This window comes from Vidua macroura, chromosome 2 (genome assembly GCF_024509145.1).
Source record: "Vidua macroura isolate BioBank_ID:100142 chromosome 2, ASM2450914v1, whole genome shotgun sequence".
NCBI lineage: Eukaryota > Metazoa > Chordata > Aves > Passeriformes > Viduidae > Vidua > Vidua macroura.
The window spans coordinates 88230820-88248329 of NC_071572.1; the positions used below are offsets into that span (position 1 = coordinate 88230820).

The window sequence follows — 17510 nt, forward strand, 5'->3', positions numbered from 1 at the left end:
AGAAAAAGGCAAGTATTGCTAGTCTATAGTATTTGAAACTCATGTCTACATCACTTTATTTTATTCTTTCTACGTAGAAATATCCACCAGAATGACTTAAATTAAAATATTATAACATTAAATGCTCTTAATTTATATGTAGACAAAGTCTTTTTGGGCAAAATTCTTTGCTTCAAGAAATGGGTGAATTAAATGAGCATACTGGCTGCTTCACTTAGCTGTCATCTCTCTAAAGGCTCTATGAGTAAGCCTGACACACTTCATATCTCACGTTACCATCATCTACAGGCTTCTGTTAGTGTCTCCCATCTTCAACTTTATGGGATCTTCAGTCAAAGAAATACAAGTGAGGTGAAGTGTGGGACTGGAAATCAACAAAACAACTAGGATATTGGTTTAAAAAGTTATCTTGAAGCTTGTGTGCACAAAGCCCTAGTTGCTATAATATCAATGCATGAGAGCCATATAATTCACCATCACAGGACAATCTGTATTTGATGCTTGTCCTAAGCCAGGCACAAAGAATTGCCAACTGACAAGAATCCCCTCAAAAGGGGCAAGTGAGGAAATTTGAGAACAGCCTGAGAAGCTTGTCATTTATGGAGAGTAGCCTATCTCATTCTGAGTGAGAACTAGAGGGACTGATAATCTGAACTACAGATTTTGGAAACTGAGGTAAGAAAATTCCTTATGTAAATAAGGAGGGTTTTCCTATTCCTTCCTTGTCCTTTCTTCCTACAACTTTTAGGATTATTCCAGCAGTACTAGGATTGTTAGGTAAAATACCTTCTTTCTCTTGTTGATTTTAAGTCAAAGAATACAAGTGTAGCTAAGGTATTTCTTCCAGCTCTGTATTTTCACAAAATGAAAAATGCTACTTGTTAAAAAGAAAACAAAATAATACCATAAAACCATTAATTAAATATAACTACTTATGGTACATTTAATAATGCTTGGGTAGCACATTGTCTGAGAAGAGTGCTGGGTGGTGTTAGTTAGATTCTTCACAAGGACACAGCACATGTCCTTGTTATCAATTTTGTCTTTATCAGTAATTTCTGTAACAGCAAGAGCGTCTATCCAAAATAATAAGGGGCTTGAGCTTTTGATTTTTCACCAATATCTGAGCAAGGTATGTTGCTATCTGGTTTTTCTGCTGCTTCTGTCACCTTCTTTCCAATGCTAAATTAATCATGCAGGTGACCTTGCTGTTTTATTAAGCACAGCAGGCTGTATGAGCTATTGCTGGAAAAGCATGACATTGCTTAACTAGTGGGGTCCTACATCTATTTTTTTCTTATATGGCTTCACTGCCACTTCTAAGTACAGGCTATATTTCTGCTGTCATGCACAGTTTCTTTCATTTGCCATCAATTAAAATAATTATGCTGTTAAAAGGAAAGTACAGCATAACTGCTTACAAACAGAAGAACTTTTTATAATATGCTGGTTTGCCTCAACTTTCCATGAAAAAACTATTCTGAACACAGGAGTCATAGTAACCTGAGTAGCTTCCATACCAACATATTGAGTGAATGGGTACATCAAACCGAAATTTGACAACAAGGGTCTCAAAAAAATCCAGGCAAGTCTGAAATGGCACTGCATGACTACAGTACAGCTATGTACCACTGCATGATTCCAGAGCATGGGCAAGAGGCCATCTGGAAACTCCAAACATGTTGGTCTGATCCCCTAAATTTGCCACAACAGTAAGGGAACAAGTCAATAAGGCTTTCTATCTCACATTTTGAATTCCTTAATATTTGTGAATAAGACCATGTCATATGGGAAAGTAAGGCTACTTCTGTAGCAAGGATCTGGCTTTTCATGCTCATGATTCATCTTGCATAATATGAATTAATTGTCTATAAAATCTCTGTTTCTAGATTTATTTTGAGAAGCATAACCCAACTCTGCTCATGAAGCCCCTGAAAATTCCCCCAGTTTAGAGTTTATTCTGTTCAGACATCTACAGACCTGCAGTGGATCCGCTGGCCTAGTGCAAGAGAAGTTTCTGACAGGCACAGGATCTAAGAGCAAGGATCCGATGTGTTGGGGGTGGACATTGTTGCGATACAGTGACTAGAAACACTGCCCTAATGCAGGAGACAGGAGAAAGAACTACTTTTCTAGTTGCATTGATGCATGGAATTAAGCTTGAAAGATTACTTCAATGTGCAAAGCATGATGCGAGTAAGAGATGAGGTGGTAAAGCTGCAGTCTGATACTGACTGTTGAGTTGTTCCATTGAGTGTCAGACCTCATTTGCTGAAGGACCACACGCTGAGGTGGAGGCTGCTGGGACCTCCTCCCTTCCTGCCACTCAGTCAGCTCTGCAGGACACAGCACCTGCCAGCCAGGTGCACCAGGCATGCTGATGGCAGGTGGAAGACAGACTGCATAGCTCTAGCCAGGAGGAGAATTAAATACCAGTCTGCTTTGCCTTAAGACATGACCAGTGTTTCCTAGTTGTTAAATGTTTAACACAACAGCCCGAGTGTTTTCACCATACTTCTTGAATGTGACAGTTGATTAAGGGATCAAAATGACTGAAAAGGGAGATTCAGAAGAAATTAAACCATGTCCCTGAAATAGGCATGATGAAAGCTATTTTCAAATTAGGCATAGAGAACACTTAGAAAAATAGGTTAATTAGCATTTTCAAAGGACTTCTGAAACATGAAACTGTTGGCTAATACTGGGATGCCAGTGTGGCCTGACAGGCTGCTTACAGCTTCAAAGGAACATCTGGACAGATGCATGCAGCAGTAAGGATAAATAAAACACAGATTACTTGCCTACTGGCAGTATATACTGAACTGGGCAACTTTAAATGATTCTGTGGATGCTGCAGACAACAGTTGTTATTCTTCCAGAGGGGAGAGCCATATAATTAGTATGACATGCCTATGATCCCAATTAGCTGACTTGAAACTTTGGAGATCAAAAGCCTCCAGGATATACTGCTGAGGGAGAAAGGACACTGCTTGACAGGTCGGTGGTATGGGATCTGGAGGAAGGATACTGGCTCGCTGAGTACTACCCCAGCTAACTGGGACATTAACACCTTGGAGATATTCCCCGCTTTCCCGTAGGACCTTAACCGTACCACTGTGGCTGGACTCCCTGAGCGCAGACAGGTATCGCCTTTCCTTGGCAAGCGCGGGGAGAACGAGGTGGGGGGAAGGTCTCGAAGTCCAGGGATGAGAGGTGCATCCTGCGCTGGGGGCCGCGGACCGACGGCGGGCGGCGCGCAGGGAGCGCCCACGCGCGCGCGTCGGTCCCCGGCCCCTTCCCCTCCCTGCGGGGCGGGTTCGGGCCCCGCCGCAGCCTCCCCCCGCGCTCGCCGGTAGGCGGCACCGCCGCCCGCCTTCCTCCGCCTCCTCCTCCTCCTCACCTTCGCCAGGCGCCGCGCCGGGTGACCCAGATCGCGTCGGCGGCGGCAGCTCCGTGTCCCTCCCGGCGAGGAAGGACGGCTCGGGACGGCGGCTGCGCTGCGCCGCGGGCATGGAGCGGCGCGGAGCGGTGAGTGCGCGGCGGCGGCGGGCCCCGGCGGCGGCCCCGCGGGTCGCTTAGCGACGGGAGGCGGCTCCGGGCATCGCATCGCAGCTCCCTGCACCGCTTCCCTCCCCCGTTCACCGCCCGGCGGTGGGAGAGAAGTTTTTCCCTTCAGAATGCGGGACGCTTTACGGAAAGACCTTGCGGCGTAAGGAAATTTGGAGGCGCTGAGTGGTTTGCATATTTGGGGTATTTGTAGTTGATTTTTTAAATTTTTGATTTAATTTTTATTTTTTCTAACGGCTCCATCCTTTATAACTGTACGGGAGGAGGCTGGCACTGGGCGGCCGCCAGGCGCACGGCTCTGCGGCTCCGCAGTGGCTGCGCGCCCTGCCCTGCCCCGCAGCCCGCCCTGCGCGGGGCCGCTGGCCTGGCTTGCCCCTCTGCACCTGCCCTGGGCTCTGTGCACCTCAGTTACACCAACGTGTGCACATGATAATGATGACTTCTTTTTTCCATGGCACTCTCTTCTTCCCCGCCTCCCCTTCATCCCCCCACATGGTCATTGTGTATTGAAGTTACACTTGCTCCGAGTTTATTCCAGGTTTGATGCCTTTGATGTTGCCCTTTGTCCTCACGGTTTCTGCTTTTTTTACAATTTCCTTTAAAATAGCTAAAAGAGGATAGCAAAAGTGTTTGTCAGAATGGGGGCGGTGGGGGAGAGGGAAGAACAACACCTTCGTCCCAATTCAGTCAACTCAACAGTCAGATCACAACAAGCTGATTTTTTTGTGGCAAAGGCATTTGAAACAAAGAAGCCATTTTAGAAACAGAAATAAATTTATTTTGTGGCTTGCATGCTTTAGTCAATTCAGGTTTTCATTCTTTTCTCTTCTGTTCCCCCCCGCCGCCCTCCTCCACTCCCCGTTATTCTAATTTATCCTAAAATGAAACAGAATAGAAAAAATAGCATCTTTAAAATCCTGCATCATCCCTGTGCTCTTCAATAAGCTTACTGATTGCCTTCTGTTCCAAACGTTTCATTGCACATTTTTAAAGAATGTTGTTTTGTACTCGTAGATCGATGAATAGTTGAATCAGTTGAGTGTGATAAGAACGTCTCATCTTCCCAGGAACAGAACAGCAAAAGCCTCATTATGTGTAGTAATTTGGTAGGTGTTGCATACTTATATCTATTTTGCAAAGTGCAGGTTCAGATGAGACTGATAGATTCTTAGGAGAGCCTGCTTTTCTCTGACTGTCTTTAAAAATGTGGGCCACTGTGTTGCCAAACTGAACAGGTGGAGTTGCATCTAGAAATATCCTTTAACTTGTTCAGTTCTCATAATCTGCATATCATTTTAAGCACTATTTCAACTGAAACTAATGCAAAACTACATTGCTGTAGCAAATGACTTATCATCAAGGCTAATAGGAGCTTGGAGACAGGAAGCCTATGATTTTCAAGGGTGAAATCATGTGACAGCATCAGATGCTGTATGTATTGCTCTAAACAGAAAATGGGCAGAAGATGATTCCAGGAAAGCAGCAAACAATGGGAAAATCGGCAATGGAATGCAGTCATTAACTTTCCTACTGGCTCTCTGATACACAGTAAAACATGTTCTGCTAGTGTAAAAACCTGCTATGGCTGAGCACATGAGCATGGTGTCTACGAATCCTTAGCCTGCTCAAGTTTTGAGACAGGGCTTTATTAACCATGGGACAGCATCATATTAGCTTCACTGACATGTGTGAACACAAGAATTTCCTGTGATCAAACATCTTCCTGTCGCTCTTGACAGGGAATTGCAGCCCCCTGAGCTAAGCTATACATTAAGTGGTAAACTTTTGGGCTATGTTGCATTAAGTGATTATTTGGTTATCTATCATCTTCCCTGCACAAACAGACTTGCTGGTGGCTGCAGGGAAAATGCTGTTGCACAAATGCTGGCGTACGTAGGGCTCCAGACTGCTCCTAGTATTTAAACAATCTTGTATTTTAAAGTTAAGCTGTGATCAGCTATAAACCAATTTAAACAAAAATTATGTTCAGTTGTACAGTCAGGGCATTATAACTATACAGAGCAAGGCAAGCTTTATTTTTCCCAAGGGGTCACTTGAAGTGTTAGCAGAAAATTGCAAGAAGAACAAGCTTGAGTTGCCTGGAGATCAAATTTTGTTGGATTTAATGCTGTCCGGCTCTAAGACTACATTTTTTTTTTTTTATTAATATCTGCTCAGCTTTCTTGATTGGAAAGCTTCTTTCATTTGACATTCCTTTTAAATCCTTTGCTTGGTAATGCAGGGCAAAGGACTGCATGAAATATGTTACTTTTTGAATATAAACTTTGGGAAGGAAGCCTGAAAAGTAAACTCTAGAGGAGAGCTTACTGGAATACTGAGAAGGAAACCAGGTGGTGAGATTCCAAACACACAAGAAAGATAAAGTAAGGAAAAACAAAATTAAAGATGAGACTGATGTAAAGAGATGTGGAGAATGTTTGTGATCGTGCAGGACTGTGGCTACGGTTCAGGCTTAGCATCCTCAGCATCCATCTAACATGATGCAGGCTCAGCCACCTAACTGAGCACGAGTGCTGAGCTGTGCTGTACTGCAGGATTTGCCAAGCCTGAGCTGGAGGTGGAAATTTTGCTTGTTCCTGCCAGGCAGTGGAAAACGAAGCATGACAGCAGAAGCTGTGGGAGCAGCTTCCCGAGTCACTACTTAGTGGTAAGTGGGACTGCATGAGCACTCATTTTCAAGGCAAAGCAAGCATTTTGCTGTCTGACTTTGCCTTGAGACACATTTATGAGTATGTTTACACTAGTGATTTGGCTTTCATCTGGCTTAAGTATCTGACACATCCTCCAAAGATCTTCTCCGGTTGCCTTGCAGTGGTTCGGGTCTCAGAGCAGTCTGACTGCAAAAGACCTGAACTTTCCCATTGAAACTACACCAGGACTTCTGCTTTGGGAGTGTTCCCATTTAGTTACTGAGCCTTTCATGAAAGATACTGACTTCTTGAAAGTACCTCCTAGCTGCAGTCTAGTGAGCAGTTCTCATCCACTTTAGCATTAAACCAATGAAGAGCCCCACACCAACTTCATCATCTTCAAGGGTTTCTGGCAGTTTGTTCTGGAGTATAGTATCCTGCTCCTCTGCAAAATGTGAGCAAACACTTCTCAGCTTTCTTTTACAGCTGAGAGTCCCTTCAAGAAGATAGTTTCTAGCCCCACCAGGAGTTGAAGTACCTGAGTTAAATAGAGAAATTTGGCATAGTGTTTTTACCTCATCTTAATCTGTCTACAGATCTGCAGGCTGAGCACTCCATTCTAGTTCAGACAGATACAGCCACAGATTTCAAAAGGAGCCTGGGGAACAGGAGAAATATAGGAGCTACAAAGACTGGAATTGAAAACAATTGACAATATAAGCAGGTGAAATTGCAACTTGTTAGAGCAAAGTTAGGAGGTTCAGTAGTGATCCTCAGGACTGTGTCTATAGGAAACTGTGTACCTGTGAGTTCTTCCCTCTCTGGTAGGAAATTACTTCACGGGCATTTTTAGTCTAAATACAATGTCTACACTAATGTTTTTCAAGCAAATCTCCTGGCTTTTGTTCTTCACCTTTCTTTGTGGACTACTCTTGGAGCACCTGAGAATAAATAGGTGAAAATGTTTTTGGAGCACTGCAACTGCAAGCTGATATTCAGTCCCAGGGATGTGGTTGGAGCTACTCCAGCATCTGTATAGGGTGTTTTGTTTAAAAACAAACGGCCTTCCCCCATCCTGTGCAGTTTCAATTTCAAGTTCTTGGCAGCATCATTTCTGTTGGTCTGTGCTCTGCACTGATGCTTCTGTAGTAGCTATGTATTTTGCTTTTCCAGGGAAGGATTCTCAGGTAAATTAAGGGACAAGACCAAACCCAAAAGAAGTAGTTATACAAAGTCCTGTCTCCACAGCTCTCTGTATCATCCTTGTAACTTGGCCATGGTTAACCAATGTTTCTGATGGTGCATAAGAAGGAAAGGCAGTTTCTGCAAAGAAGGTTTGTTTAGGGCTGTGTACAGCTGGCTATCAATTTCACAGACAAAGGAGTTATTCCTTAATATATATATATATACCATCTGCCATTTAAGCCCATACTGTATGCCTGTGCCCATGCCTGTGTCTGCCAAAAGTGAATCAGGAAGTTTCCTAGGACCCCAAGTCTGATACTATTATACTTGCTCAACTGAGCAAGGGCTTCTGTGGCTAGTTACAGATTGCACTAATGATGAAAAGAAGTTTTCTAATTTTGTTTATTTTTTCTTTATTTTTCATAGTCTTATTCATATATTTGAAAAATGTAATTAAATCTCTACCTTTCATTATCTTCCAGGATGACTTAGATGTTGAGACTTGTCCATGGCATAGCAACCATTTGTTACTACACTGATAATACTTGCACAGTCATGTGGGTGTGTAGGTGATAAAAATTGGGCCCCTTAGTACAAAGCTGTCCTGTGGTCATGGAAACTACAGTCTTCTTATGGTAGGCAGTTATAAGAGCAAGTCTCTTATTCCTTCTCCCACTCTGCTCTCACAAAGCCATATCCATATCAACATTGGCTTGGATGTGTGCCATCAAGCAGGTTGTTCCTCTGAAACACTAAAATGAATGTGGGGTTTGTTAATTCTGGGCTTGCTGGGCCCTCATGCTGTCAGTGTTAAAGCAACCTGAGGAGAACAGATGGGTTGAAGGAGGAAAAATGGAGTTCTTGCTGAACTCAGTGAGGAAGGGAAAGAAATGGTGCTCCCAGAAGATGACATGGATAACAGAACATACCATAAGCACGATTTAGGAAAAGGCCTCACAACCTACTCCCCACTTTTTCAAATAGGACTACAACAATATCTTCAATGGTCTGAGATAGTCATGTTCTTCTTTGAATCTTGTGCGTCCTGACCAACATGTGCTGTGTTTTACAGGTTACTGTCTCAATGATAAGATCAGTTCATGCTGCTGAATTATTATGGGTGTATCTGCTGCAAGGGTTCTGGAAACTTGTTTAATGTATTTCCTTTTAGAAGTTTTTCTATCACTTTACACTTACTAGGTTAAGAGTAAGACTATAAGAAATAAAAGTGTGCCCACTTTTCTAAGAAAAAAGAGACACTGAAGGAAGAAGATTTTCAGTGTTGTGTGTTTCAGTGTTAAGCTAAATTTTCAGTGTGTTAAGAATAAATGCTTTATGGCAATACTGTCAATCATCCTGTCCTAGTCTGTTGGCTCCACTTTGTTCCTCTTCCCCCTCAGTAATGTTGCAGGAACAGTTTTCAATGGTCTTCATGTTTCTTCTTTCTCTTTTCTTCACCACGTGGTCTTCTCCACGTGGTCTTTCTCTTCTCTTTCCAGTTTTCTACTACCAAATCTTTGCCAGCACCTTTTTCTGTCTGAGAGTGGGCACCCAAAAGAAAGTAAAGGTCTGGTTGAACTAAGCAGGAAGCAGCAGACAGGAGAAGAGCACCACAGCACCTTGCACTTCCCTTGTCACTCACTTTATTTTCCTTCTTGGTTGAGGAAATACATTTTGTGCAATTACTACATAAGAATGGTTCCTATGCCATGCTTGAAAGTGTGTTTCATAAGTCTTGCTTAACAGCTGGTGTAAGTTCATTGACCTTCAAACCATTCTTTCCATCTTGACCTTTTGCAGATCTCCATTGCCTTTTCCTCTTACTGTGTCATGTCAGTATGGTGTTTGTGTTGATTCATCACTCATTTTTATGAATGTCTCTGTCTCCAAACTCCATCATAGCTTTCTTTCTCCACTGCTTATAGAAGCAGTGTTTGACTTTGATGCTACTTGGAGGTATCTTAAGCTACAGAAAGGTGAAGGAAGGGAGCCTTTGTGCGGTCATTTTTACAGTCATTCATAGCTCTTGTTAATAGAATCAAAAATTTGGTAAGATACTTGTGACTCTTCCAAGTTGAGCTGATAGGCTGGTACATAGGCCTGTCTGGACAACAGATTGGATAGATGCCCTGGAGTGATAGATAGATAGATAGATAGATAGATAGATAGATAGATAGATAGATAGATTTTTTTTGGGTGGGTGTGTGTGTGGGGTGTGTGTGTGTTGCCATTCAAAATTTTTCCCTAAAGAACAGCTTAAACCTGGTTCAACCAAAGCATGGAGTTTGCAATACATATTAGAGAAACTTTAGAAAAGCTTCTATGACAGAAATGTCATAAAAGAGATTATTTCTTCCACTTCTCCTCACTTCAGACATTAGTAAAACCAGAGCAATCTACCCTGCATGTGTCCTTCATGACACCAAATGCATAACCAGAGCTTCCAACAAGGTCATGTACTTGGAGTTGTCCTGATTTCCTACCTCCTGGGATGCAGAACATCTCACTGAGCAGCAACCAGGAGATTAAATTGTAGGCCATGAAGTTTGCAAAGTAACTGCAGTGGGATTTTAGATCCTCCTGTCTGGTGAATAAATTTTTCCTCTTTTATTGTGGTCCCCCTGCAAGCTGCAGGCAGCAGGCAGCAAACAGCTGGTGCGTGACACTTATTATAGGATGCTTATGGTTTCACAAGTGTGGTGCTTCATGACATCATCTAACTGGCTGACTGCATGGGAGGTCATCATTCTTGAGTCCTGTCTTAGTGAAATTGCAGAAGGAAATGCAGAAACTCTCATGGATCCTACTTGCTCTACTCTTGCATGTCTGTCTCTCAGAGCTCTGTGGAAAAGTTGCCACTTTCATGCCAAAGAAATCTGGTGACATGATGGGAAAAGGGCACCACATGGAACAATTTTCTGTTAGATCAGTATGAATTGTGTCTGATCTTAACCAAATTCCTGGATAAATAAATTGATTTCTGCTCCTCTAGCTGGAAAGCTGAGTTTGGCTTTTGTCCTGACACTTCTGGTATTCTTGTCTTAATGTTTTTTGGGGGTAAGGGTCAAACTAAATCGCAGTTCTTATCGCATGCTTTCAGGCTAATAGTTGGGGTGAGGTTGTATTAATCTGATGACTGAGTTAACTCTACTAGATCCAAAAAAATATAACAGATGTTGGAAAGGTGGGAGCATGGATAGAACAAGAATCTCTGGCATAAATCTATTGACATTGCAGGTCTGTATGTAGCCTGTTGATCGGATGATGTTGCTTCCCCACAAACTACTGTTTGTTAGGAATTAATAGGGCTCTAAAGCAAATCTAGCCTTCAGTTAATTTTGGTGGCAAGGGAATACTTCATCTTTGCATTTTAACTTGTACCCTCCACTCATCTCTGGGCAATGGCGTGGAGCCAGGAAGGGAGGGAGAGCAAAAGCACATCAGTCATTCACTTTTAGAAATAGTAATTTTGGGTTTTTTTTCCTGAAACTTCTGCAGTAATTAGTCTGGGAGGTAGCCAGGCAGCCTCTTTGGATTTTATGTTTCTAGCCTTGTAGGATTTATTCTAAACTTGAAGGATTTTTGCTACGAAGTGTGATGTTTTATTTAGAACACACTTCCTTGCAATACAAGCTGTCGTACAGTGTGTCTGGCAGCAGAGCAAGTTGGCCAGAAACATTCCACTGCAAACCACATATGGACACATGTGAGCCACCCAGATGAAGCTGATGTTCTCCTGGGTGAACTCCTTAGTGATCAAGTGAAAGTTCATGAGAAGTGACTAAAAATTATACCTTTTTATAATGTATGAAGGAGGGGGCGGAGGAAGTTGCTATGCTTTGAAGACTGTTTTCAAGCATGAGAACTCCATTTTTAGCTGATACATCATTTACTCGGTGCCCTTCTGGATAAAATACACTTTCCTCCACATGCAAAATGAGCTTGTTAAGGATGGACACACTATAGACAGAGACAAGACAAGACAATACTTTAATTCCTGTTGAATTTAGGCATCTGATTACATTTCTAGAAGTTTATGGTATTATTATGGGTTGTGGAGATCTTCCGCTATTTTTTACCATTGTATTTATCATTAGAATAGACTTATCATTAGAAATAGAATTATTAGTATCCAGCAAAGTCTTCACCAGTGACATGAAGTGACTTCATATAGTTTTGTCCTTTCTTTCCATCTTTCAACATTGTAGTAGAGTAGAGCTAATAGAAATTGGAAAAAGTAGATTATTGTCACAGTTCTGCATGCAAAGTGTGTATGCATGCATGAACATTTCCTTTGTTGGATTTCTGGGATTTAGTTTGCTTTGAACAGTCATGTAGAGAACCCCAGCCTTTTTTTTTTAAAGGGCAGAGATCTACAATGAAAGGTGGAGATGCTTCTGCAGTGCTGAGTTCTGGTTTGATGTTACCTTCATCAAACTGTGGGTTGTCTCTGAGCCAAAATCTGCAGAGGAATTACAGCAGGTAGGCTGAATTGAGTGGTGTTAGAGGTAACTTGCCATGTGAGATGTGACAAGTAAGTTCTCTTGAATCCAAATACAATCCTACATGACTGTCTCTTACAAGGACTTTAAGACCCTCTTGATCCTTCCTTATATTCATAATGCTTTGAAGAGGCAGTAATGGACTGAAATGCTAAGTTAGAACTACAGAATTAGAGGCTTTCAAAGCACTCTTCTGTAGCTTGAGAGAAGCTGGGGGTTTTGTGCCCTCTGATTCCCCAACTCTAACCTTTATTCAGGCCTCTTTAACCTTTTATTCAGGCCTCTTTTTCTTTTTATTGCTTAATTGTGTGGTATCTGCTTATGCTCACAGGACTAAAATTCAGTTAAATTTTACTTCATATCTAGCTTTGCCCTTACCCTCCTAGTGAAATACATAAATGTAAAATGTCAATGTGTGATGTAGACTAGAAGTGGAAATTTTTTTATTACCTGTGACAGTGTGACTGAAGTCAAGTCTTGCTTATTAGGGTCATCAATCAAGTGTGACATTTTGTTCCAAGATTTTCCTCTAAAGAATGCTTAACGTTGAATACAGCCTGATCTTGGGCACATGGAAATGAAAATACCCTTCTGTACTGAGATGGGGAACTAAGCTCACACAAAACACAAAACAGGCATCCACTTTTGATCTCTAAGGTGAGTCCTGCCAGTGGCAGCATCCATTGGAGACAGTCAAAGCCACTTCTGAACCAACATAAAACTTTTGAACTGCATGGAACAGGTGACCTGTTCTTGAGAGCTTTTCTAGCAATGGAGCCGTTTCCCAGGGTGCCCTCTGAGTTGGAGAGGTCTGAGCAGTGTTGTTGCTATAACATTAACAGACCTATAAATGACTGTGCTGTAATTGACATAAAGATCCTCTGTGTATTTGTTTAATACAAATACAAAGTGTATTTGTTTAACACACTTGAAGTGATTTTTATGCCACATTTGGGCATGAATGCAAGATGGAAGATGCAAGTAGGTATGTGTCTATTCCATGGGATAGCTGGATAAACAATGCATGCTTAGAATTAGAATGGCTTACCAAACTGGGGTCCTAGAGTTGTTGGGGTTTTATTTGTATTTGGGCTTTTTGAGTGTTGTGTGTTTGTCATTGGTATGACTCTTGTAGACTCTCATTCTTGAATTGTAGGACCATAATATGACTTGTTTATGGTCAGATTTCATGGTGGAGGCTTTTGGTGGGAGTGGTGGGGAGAGATGAGAGAGGGAATGATTTTGTTTCATCCTAAAGGTAAGCCTGTTTCTTGGGAAGCATTGCAAAGTATATTGAGAAGTGGGTAGCTCTTAAACTGATAAACTGATGCTCAGGCAGGCACTTGGGCATCCTATCAATTGTATCTCTATAACACTATAGTACTAAGAGTATTTGGGTATAAGACAGGATATTTGAGATCACCCCAGGAGAGTGACTGTGGGGGGAGCAGAGAATCAAAGGCTGGAATCTCAGACTATCTCTGGTCCAACCTCCTGCCCATAACAGCGTCAGCTTTGAGGTCAGGCTTCTCAGGCCTTCATTTGGTTGGGGCTCAAAACCTCAAAGTGTCTCTGGGCAACCTGTGCCACTGCCTGACTGTCCTCTTGGGAAAAAAATTTTGTCTTGTATCCAGGCTGAGCTTCTCTTGTTTTTTGCCTGTTGTTTTTCCCGTTCCTGTTCTGCACTGCTGTAAAGACTCCATCTCTTGACTTTTCAATGACATATCCACAGGCACTGGAGGTGCTGTTATGTCCCTCCAAAGCTGTACTGCCTGGAGCAGTTTTGCCTGGAGCTGAACAAGCTCATCTCCCCCAGCCTCACCCCATCATGCCAGTGGCCTCTGCTTAACTCTCTTAAATTTGTTGGTGTCTTTTGTGTATTGCTGGGGCCCCAAACTAGGCAGTGTCTAAATATGGCCCAGAGTGCCGAGTAGAGGAAGATAATCTCTTCCCTCAATCTGCTTACTGGCTCTGCTTGTGTTCATGCAGCCCAGAGTGCTGTTGTCTGTCTTTGCATCCTGCTGGCTTCCAGCCAGCTTGCTATCCTCCAGGACCTCAAGGGACATTTCATAATCTGTATCGGCTATTCTTCCCCTTTCCAGTTCTAGTTATCTTACATTGGCATTCGAGATACTGAAGCATTAACATTCCCATCAGCAAAAGAAACAGGAATATACAGTAGCAAAGCACTTTCTGTGACATAAGGCTCAAGCCTATTGTCCCTCAGAAATAAATAAATGTAGGCTTTTGAGGTGAATGATGTGTAGATGCCAACCCAGGACACCACTGTAAAGAAAAGTGGCAACCTGAAAGCAACATTATTGTGGTGGTATTCAGGAGAACATACTTTAACACGTACTTTAAACTGGCACAACTAAAAATAAATTACTTGGTTTGGGTGGGGGTTTTTTTGGTAATCTAATGATCCACATAAACAAAGTATTATATCCAGCCTGCTCACATAAACATTTCTGTTTTTTTTTTTCTTCAGCACATCTATTCTTTCTTAATAATTGGAATATACATTTAAAAGTGTATGCAATATACCAGATTGTAAATACCCACTAGCTTGCAAAACAAAGATTATGAAAGGAACTACCTTGAGTTTATATTTTACTCTGAGAGTGTGGTGATTTATATTAAATAACACAACTTTTCCTGGCAGCTGTATCTGCAGCTTTATTGAAGACAAACAAAGCAAACCCTCAGCTTTAGATAAAGAGGTGACGTTTAAGGCTTACTCTTGATTTCTTTAAGCCTCCAGCAACTGTTAACCTTTCAGATTGATGCATGTTTTGCTATAAGACTAAAAAGATCATAGAGTCACAAGAAATTCACATAGTTGATGTTTATTTAAGAAAAGCTTAATTTTTATTTTGAGACAGATCTTGCAATAGTTTTGCTGTTATATGTGATTATAGTAGTACTGCTTCTCTCCCAAGAAAAGCTGTGGTTAGTTTTAGGAGGGGAAGCTGCTGTCTAATTTAAAATAAACTGGATGAAACAATTGGCAATGAATGGGTATGTGGGTGTGTTGTTGGAGGGAATAGGAAGCTGCTTTGTGGAAGTGATGTGGTATGGGATAAAATCCTGCAAGCTGAGAACGTGAACCTGTGGGAAACCCAAACTTCATCCTCACCCCATCATTCTCAATATAGAGCCTTGGAACATAAATGAGTCCCTTCATGTCAAAGAGGAAACTTCAAACATTGAGTCTAGAGGCTTTCTGTAGTTGTAGGTTCAAGCTACTTCTAGGGAGTTAATGGAAGATTGCTAACAAAATCAAATCTATTTGTCTTTAGACTTTTATCAGCTGCATGACTTAAAATCAGGAAAAGCTGAAAAACCATCTACAGAAAAAAAGTATCTTGAGGATTCCTTAGTGAGAAAATGTGTGTATAGCATGAAGCTGGAACATTTTCTTAAGCCATAAAAAAGCCCACAGCTACAGGTTCACATGAGTGAAACCATGTAAAATCACAAACTCAGGCTCTGAGCAGTGGGTGGATGCTGTGGCCAACTGGCTGCTCCCCAGAACCTGATGGCTCTGGGTGTCCTGCTGTCAAGTCTTCAGAATTTTGTATTTCAGTCTATGTAATCCATAACTGCTGTCAACTTCTCAACTGAATTGTATAATTGTTGCACCCTTTCTTTCAACAAACTCATAAACATATATTAACAAAATTATCACTTGTAGATGAGAATCTTTTTCTCATGTCTTTCTTTCCTACAAGTGGACCTTGAAAGCCTTCCTGATCTGCAGACATCCAACTTGGTGAGGAAGGTCTTTCCTAAAGAAAACAGGAGGCTGGAAGTCAAGTCCTTCTCCCTAAATAAAAATAAGTATGTGACTTTTTTGTTTGGGTTGGATTTTTTTCTGAGCACACCTAATTGCAAATGAGTCTTTTTGTAAATTCTGAATTGTTGATAGAACATATCTAAGCTTGGGCTGTTCTTCCTGTTCACTGAGATGCTATAACAACATCACTGTAAAGTTTCACTGATGAGAAATGTATTACATTTTGAGATAAAAAGAGATTGGCAGAAATTAGGTCTTCTGGCTCTACAGGTTTATGAATAGTTGAACTTAGCTGTAAATTGTGGTAATAATCTTTTTTAAGAGTTTAAATACTGTTTTCTTCACAGAAAATCTTTACTGAACTCCTCTAGAGGATCACTTATGGAGGTATATGGAAACAGAAAATGCTGCCCTCCAGTCCTACTTGTTTAAAGATGACTGTAAAATCTCACCTGGTTCAGCTTCTCAGTTTATCCTGGGTGTAAATAGCTTAATGCCATCTGTATGTGTGTGTTCATAGAAGTGAATTGCTGCAAGAACCACAGAGCATAGTGTTGATTTCTATCCCTGTACTTAGCAGATGACAGCATTTAGAAAGGCTGTCCACCATACACAAAAATTATTTTTACCTTATGAACCAAGACAGCAGCATAGATTCCCTGTACTTTTGTTTGAGCTGGAAGTCTTGCCTCTAGATATTAAAGCTCTCCTGTTAATAGAGTCAGGTGGGATTTGATTGCTTTGTGCCTCTGTGGATGAAACTGCTTTTGAAGCCATGGCTTTCCTATGGACCCAGTTATTAGCTGGACCTGTACTGTAGGGAACTGAATGTTGAACTTGCAGGGTGAACTCTTTCTCTCCATGCTGAAGGGCTTCAATATTGACTTCTGTGGCATCAGGTCTTCATCTGTAAACTTTCTTTCTGTAGACTTCCCCACATGCATTTTAATAAAAAAGGAGAAAGCAAGGAAAATTTATTCTTGTAATTTCAAGTGTGGGCTTTTGAAGACATCCAAAATAGGCACTTTTAACCCCTTGTCATGCTTATTGTGTCATTTAGTTTTTCTTTATTTTTTTTTCAATCAACTACCTTTCTTTAGCTTTCTGTGTAGAAGACAGCAGTCTCTGAACAGCTGCAATGATGCTCTAATTTTTAATGAGTATTGAAAACAGAATTGTAATTTATAATTGGCTGGAACTGGTGACTATTCTTGAAGAGATAGTATCTTGAAGCTCCTATCATGCCATGTTTGTGTGAGCCATTTCTGGAGTTGGGGCAAGTGGAATTTCTCTTCACTTTAAAGCAGTAATAACAAAGTAGCATACTTTTCAGCGAGGACCTTGGTCAGAATCAAGAAGGAGCTGACCTCAGAGGCTGAGACCAGCACGCACTTTTAGAGGGAGTTGATTTGACAGCTTGTGGCACTTCTGGTGTGTTCCTTACACTGATGCCCTTACGGGTCAAATTTTGTGGTGAAGCTTCCTTTGTTCAAGTTGATGTTAAAATGCTGAGACTCAGCTGTGAGAATCTTTCACAAAGGATATCTTTTAAACAGCAAATTATTAGACTGGAGAAGGGGAGCAGGTTACATCCCCTCCAGTTTTTGCTTATCTCCAGTGCTCACTGCCATAGAAGACCTATCAAAAGCTGTAGCAGGAAGTGTTTGGAGCCTGCCTCTTGTGTTCATTAATAAACCAGTTAGCATCTCTCTGCCCTTGCAAGCAGGTGTCACTGCAGCCAGCACCAATTACAGCTGTATTCAGGGGACAGCAACATGATTCAGCCAGTCAAAAGCAATATAAATG

General features: G+C 41.6%; 1 protein-coding gene across 3 annotated transcripts in view; it reads left to right on the top strand.

Moving 5' to 3' along the window:
- Positions 1-3354: 3354 nt before the first annotated feature.
- The window catches only part of ELMOD1 (ELMO domain containing 1), a 46468-nt gene continuing 32312 nt past the window's right edge, over positions 3355-17510 (top strand). The window contains exons 1-2 of one of the 3 annotated variants that reach the window (XM_053971807.1): positions 3355-3528; positions 4582-4673. The gene's annotated coding sequence lies outside the window, so the exon portion shown is untranslated. The remainder of the gene's footprint in view (positions 3529-4581; positions 4674-17510) is intronic. The other 2 variants (XM_053971806.1, XM_053971809.1) reach the window with 2 other exon arrangements.